The sequence below is a fragment of the Penaeus vannamei genome, chromosome 4 (genome assembly GCF_042767895.1).
Source record: "Penaeus vannamei isolate JL-2024 chromosome 4, ASM4276789v1, whole genome shotgun sequence".
NCBI lineage: Eukaryota > Metazoa > Arthropoda > Malacostraca > Decapoda > Penaeidae > Penaeus > Penaeus vannamei.
In genome coordinates this window covers 49,696,966-49,702,362 of record NC_091552.1, presented here as the reverse complement: position 1 = coordinate 49,702,362, position 5,397 = coordinate 49,696,966, and positions in this window count along the sequence as shown.

The following is a 5,397-nucleotide window of genomic DNA, read 5'->3' as shown; positions in this document are numbered from 1 at the left end:
CCCAAACAAAGAGAAAGAGAGAAAACGAATCGGTTTATAATTAGCGGTAACAAAATTAAATGTGACTTTGATTCTCAAGCATTCAGAAACTGTTACTGGGTGGTCATTTTACTAAACACCTTATACTTTGATGCCTTTGAAAAATCATGATGCAATTACAAGAAATGTAATAGTTAATGGTTAATGGTTAAAAAAGCAAAATAAATGTGCTAGGCATCTAAAGTCATATAGCACTATAGGAAAGCATATTTAAGGAGGAATGAAGGGTGGTAGTTGCTATGCGTCAGCTATCTAGAGTAATCTTGAAAGGTTAAAGATGGATAAAGGAGTTACTGTGTGAATGGGCTGTGGTGGGTCTAGGTAAGGGAATTACATAAGGGATTCACGTGTGCATCCAGGAGGGAGTGGGAATGATAGAGGGGGAGGAGGGATGGTTAATGTAAGTGTAGTTGGAGTTGACGGGGTGGGTTGTGCTGAGAGGGAGTAGAAAGAAGTGGTAAAGCAGGAAGTGGTGTAGGAGGATAAGTAGGAGGAGGAAGTGGTGTAGGAGGGTAAGTAGGAGGAGGAAGTGGTGTAGGGGAATGAGTAGGAGGAGGAAGTGGTATAGGGGAATGAGTAGGAGGAAGAAGTGGTGAAGGGGGATGAGTAGGAGGAGGAAGTGGTGTAGGGGGATGAGTAGGAGAAGGAAGTGGTGTAGGGGGATGAGTAGGAGGAGGAAGTGGTGTAGGGGGATGAGTAGGAGGAGGAAGTGGTGTAGGGGGATGAGTAGGAGGAGGAAGTGGTTTAGGGGATGAGTAGGAGGAGGAAGTGGTGTAGGGGGATGAGTAGGAGGAGGAAGTGGTGTAGGGGGATGAGTAGGAGGAGTAGGTGGTATAGGAGGATGAGTAGGAGGAAGAAGTGGTGTAGGGGGATGAGTAGGAGGAGGAAGTGGTGTAGGGGGATGAGTAGGAGGAGGAAGTGGTGTAGGGGAATGAGTAGGAGGAGGAAGTGGTGTAGGGGAATGAGTAGGAGGAGGAAGTGGTGTAGGGGAATGAGTAGGAGGAGGAAGTGGTGTAGGGGAATGAGTAGGAGGAGGAAGTGGTGTAGGGGAATGAGTAGGAGGAGGAAGTGGTGTAGGGGGATGAGTAGGAGGAGGAAGTGGTGTAGGGGGATGAGTAGGAGGAGGAAGTGGTGTAGGGGGATGAGTAGGAGGAGGAAGTGGTGTAGGGGGATGAGTAGGAGGAGGAAGTGGTGTAGGGGAATGAGTAGGAGGAAGTGGTGTAGGGGAATGAGTAGGAGGAAGAAGTGGTGTAGGGGGATGAGTAGGAGGAGGAAGTGGTGTAGGGGGATGAGTAGGAGGAGGAAGTGGTGTAGGGGGATGAGTAGGAGGAGGAAGTGGTGTAGGGGGATGAGTAGGAGGAGGAAGTGGTGTAGGAGGATGAGTAGGAGGAGGAAGTGGTGTAGGGGGATGAGTAGGAGGAGGAAGTGGTGTAGGGGAATGAGTAGGAGGAGGAAGTGGTGTAGGGGAATGAGTAGGAGGAGGAAGTGGTGTAGGGGGATGAGTAGGAGGAGGAAGTGGTGTAGGGGAATGAGTAGGAGGAGGAAGTGGTGTAGGGGAATGAGTAGGAGGAGGAAGTGGTGTAGGAGGATGAGTAGGAGGAGGAAGTGGTGTAGGGGAATGAGTAGGAGGAGGAAGTGGTGTAGGGGAATGAGTAGGAGGAGGAAGTGGTGTAGGGGGATGAGTAGGAGGAGGAAGTGGTGTAGGGGAATGAGTAGGAGGAGGAAGTGATGTAGGGGAATGAGTAGGAGGAGGAAGTGGTGTAGGGGAATGAGTAGGAGGAGGAAGTAGTATAAGGGGATGAGTAGGAGGAGGAAGTGGTGTAGGGGGATGAGTAGAAGGAGGAAGTGGTGTAGGGGAATGAGTAGGAGGAGGAAGTGGTGTAGGGGGATGAGTAGGAGGAGGAAGTGGTGTAGGGGAATGAGTAGGAGGAGGAAGTGGTGTAGGGGATGGGTAGGAGGAGGAAGTGGTATAAGGGGATGAGTAGGAGGAGGAAGTGGTGTAGGAGGATGAGTAGGAGGAAGAAGTGGTGTAGGGGGATGAGTAGGAGGAGGAAGTGGTGTAGGGGGATGAGTAGGAGGAGGAAGTGGTATAGGGGAATGAGTAGGAGGAGGAAGTGGTGTAGGGGGATGAGTAGGAGGAGGAAGTGGTGTAGGGGGATGAGTAGGAGGAGGAAGTAGTATAAGGGGATGAGTAGGAGGAGGAAGTGGTGTAGGGGGATGAGTAGAAGGAGGAAGTGGTGTAGGGGAATGAGTAGGAGGAGGAAGTGGTGTAGGGGGATGAGTAGGAGGAGGAAGTGGTGTAGGGGAATGAGTAGGAGGAGGAAGTGGTGTAGGGGATGGGTAGGAGGAGGAAGTGGTATAAGGGGATGAGTAGGAGGAGGAAGTGGTGTAGGGGGATGAGTAGGAGGAGGGATGGTGTAGGGGGATGAGTAGGAGGAGGAAGTGGTGTAGGGGGATGAGTAGGAGGAGGAAGTGGTGTAGGGGGATGAGTAGGAGGAAGAAGTGGTGTAGGGGGATGAGTAGGAGGAGGAAGTGGTATAAGGGGATGAGTAGGAGGAGGAAGTGGTGTAGGGGGATGAGTAGGAGGAGGAAGTGGTATAAGGGGATGAGTAGGAGGAGAAAGTGGTGTAGAGGGATGAGTAGGAGGAGGGATGGTGTAGGGGGATGAGTAGGAGGAGGAAGTGGTGTAGGGGGATGAGTAGGAGGAGGAAGTGGTGTAGGGGGATGAGTAGGAGGAGGAAGTGGTGTAGGGGGATGAGTAGGAGGAGGAAATGGTGTAGGGGATGAGTAGGAGGAGGAAGTGGTGTAGGGGAATGAGTAGAAGGAGGAAGTGGTGTAGGAAAGTAAGTAGGAGGAAGTGGTGTAGGGGGATGAGTAGGAGGAGGAAGTGGTGTAGGGGGATGAGTAGGAGGAAGAAGTGGTGTAGGGGGATGAGTAGGAGGAAGAAGTGGTGTAGGGGGATGAGTAGGAGAAGGAAGTGGTGTAGGAGGGTAAGTAGGAGGAGGAAGTGGTGTAGGGGGATGAATAGGAGGAAGTGGTGTAGGGGGATGAGTAGGAGAAGGAAGTGGTGTAGGGGGATGAGTAGGAGGAGGAAGTGGTGTAGGGGGATGAGTAGGAGAAGGAAGTGGTGTAGGGGGATGAGTAGGAGGAGGAAGTGGTGTAGGTGGATGAGTAGGAGGAAGAAGTGGTGTAGGGGGATGAGTAGGAGGAGGAAGTGGTGTAGGGGGATGTGTAGGAGGAGGAAGTGGTGTAGGGGAATGAGTAGGAGGAGGAAGTGGTGTAGGGGGATGAGTAGGAGAAGGAAGTGGTGTAGGAGGGTAAGTAGGAGGAGGAAGTGGTGTAGGGGGATGAATAGGAGGAAGTGGTGTAGGGGGATGAGTAGGAGAAGGAAGTGGTGTAGGGGGATGAGTAGGAGGAGGAAGTGGTGTAGGTGGATGAGTAGGAGGAGGAAGTGGTGTAGGGGATGAGTAGGAGGAGGAAGTGGTGTAGGAGGATGAGTAGGAGGAAGAAGTGGTGTAGGGGGATGAGTAGGAGGAGGAAGTGGTGTAGGGGGATGTGTAGGAGGAGGAAGTGGTGTAGGGGAATGAGTAGGAGGAGGAAGTGGTGTAGGGGGATGAGTAGGAGGAGGAAGTGGTGTAGGGGGATGAGTAGGAGGAGGAAGTGGTGTAGGGGGATGAGTAGGAGGAGGAAGTGGTGTAGGGGATGAGTAGGAGGAGGAAGTGGTGTAGGGGGATGAGTAGGAGGAGGAAGTGGTGTAGGGGGATGAGTAGGAGGAGGAAGTGGTGTAGGGGGATGAGTAGGAGGAGGAAGTGGTGTAGGAGGATGAGTAGGAGGAGGAAGTGGTGTAGGGGGATGAGTAGGAGGAGGAAGTGGTGTAGGGGAATGAGTAGGAGGAGGAAGTGGTGTAGGGGAATGAGTAGGAGGAGGAAGTGGTGTAGGGGGATGAGTAGGAGGAGGAAGTGGTGTAGGGGGATGAGTAGGAGGAGGAAGTGGTGTAGGGGGATGAGTAGGAGGAGGAAGTAGTATAAGGGGATGAGTAGGAGAAGGAAGTGGTGTAGGGGGATGAGTAGGAGGAGGAAGTGGTATAAGGGGATGAGTAGGAGGAGGAAGTGGTGTAGGGGGATGAGTAGGAGGAGGAAGTGGTATAAGGGGATGAGTAGGAGGAGAAAGTGGTGTAGAGGGATGAGTAGGAGGAGGGATGGTGTAGGGGGATGAGTAGGAGGAGGAAGTGGTGTAGGGGGATGAGTAGGAGGAGGAAGTGGTGTAGGGGGATGAGTAGGAGGAGGAAGTGGTGTAGGGGGATGAGTAGGAGGAGGAAATGGTGTAGGGGATGAGTAGGAGGAGGAAGTGGTGTAGGGGAATGAGTAGAAGGAGGAAGTGGTGTAGGAAAGTAAGTAGGAGGAAGTGGTGTAGGGGGATGAGTAGGAGGAGGAAGTGGTGTAGGGGGATGAGTAGGAGGAAGAAGTGGTGTAGGGGGATGAGTAGGAGGAAGAAGTGGTGTAGGGGGATGAGTAGGAGAAGGAAGTGGTGTAGGAGGGTAAGTAGGAGGAGGAAGTGGTGTAGGGGGATGAATAGGAGGAAGTGGTGTAGGGGGATGAGTAGGAGAAGGAAGTGGTGTAGGGGGATGAGTAGGAGGAGGAAGTGGTGTAGGGGGATGAGTAGGAGAAGGAAGTGGTGTAGGGGGATGAGTAGGAGGAGGAAGTGGTGTAGGAGGGTAAGTAGGAGGAGGAAGTGGTGTAGGGGAATGAGTAGGAGGAGGGAGTGGTATAGGGGAATGAGTAGGAGGAAGAAGTGGTGAAGGGGGATGAGTAGGAGGAGGAAGTGGTGTAGGGGGATGAGTAGGAGGAGGAAGTGGTGTAGGGGGATGAGTAGGAGGAGGAAGTGGTGTAGGGGGATGAGTAGGAGGAGGAAGTGGTGTAGGGGGATGAGTAGGAGGAGGAAGTGGTGTAGGGGGATGAGTAGGAGAAGGAAGTGGTGTAGGGGGATGAGTAGGAGGAGGAAGTGGTGTAGGGGGATGAGTAGGAGGAGGAAGTGGTGTAGGGGGATGAGTAGGAGGAGGAAGTGGTGTAGGGGAATGAGTAGGAGGAAGGAGGAGGAAGTGGTGTAGGGGGATGAGTAGGAGGAGGAAGTGGTGTAGGGGAATGAGTAGGAGGAGGAAGTGGTGTAGGGGGATGAGTAGGAGGAGGAAGTGGTGTAGGGGGATGAGTAGGAAGAAGTGGTGTAGGGGGATGAGTAGGAGGAGGAAGTGGTGTAGGGGGATGAGTAGGAGGAGGAAGTGGTGTAGGGGGATGAGTAGGAGGAAGAAGTGGTGTAGGGGGATGAGTAGGAGGAGGAAGTGGTGTAGGGGAATGAGTAGGA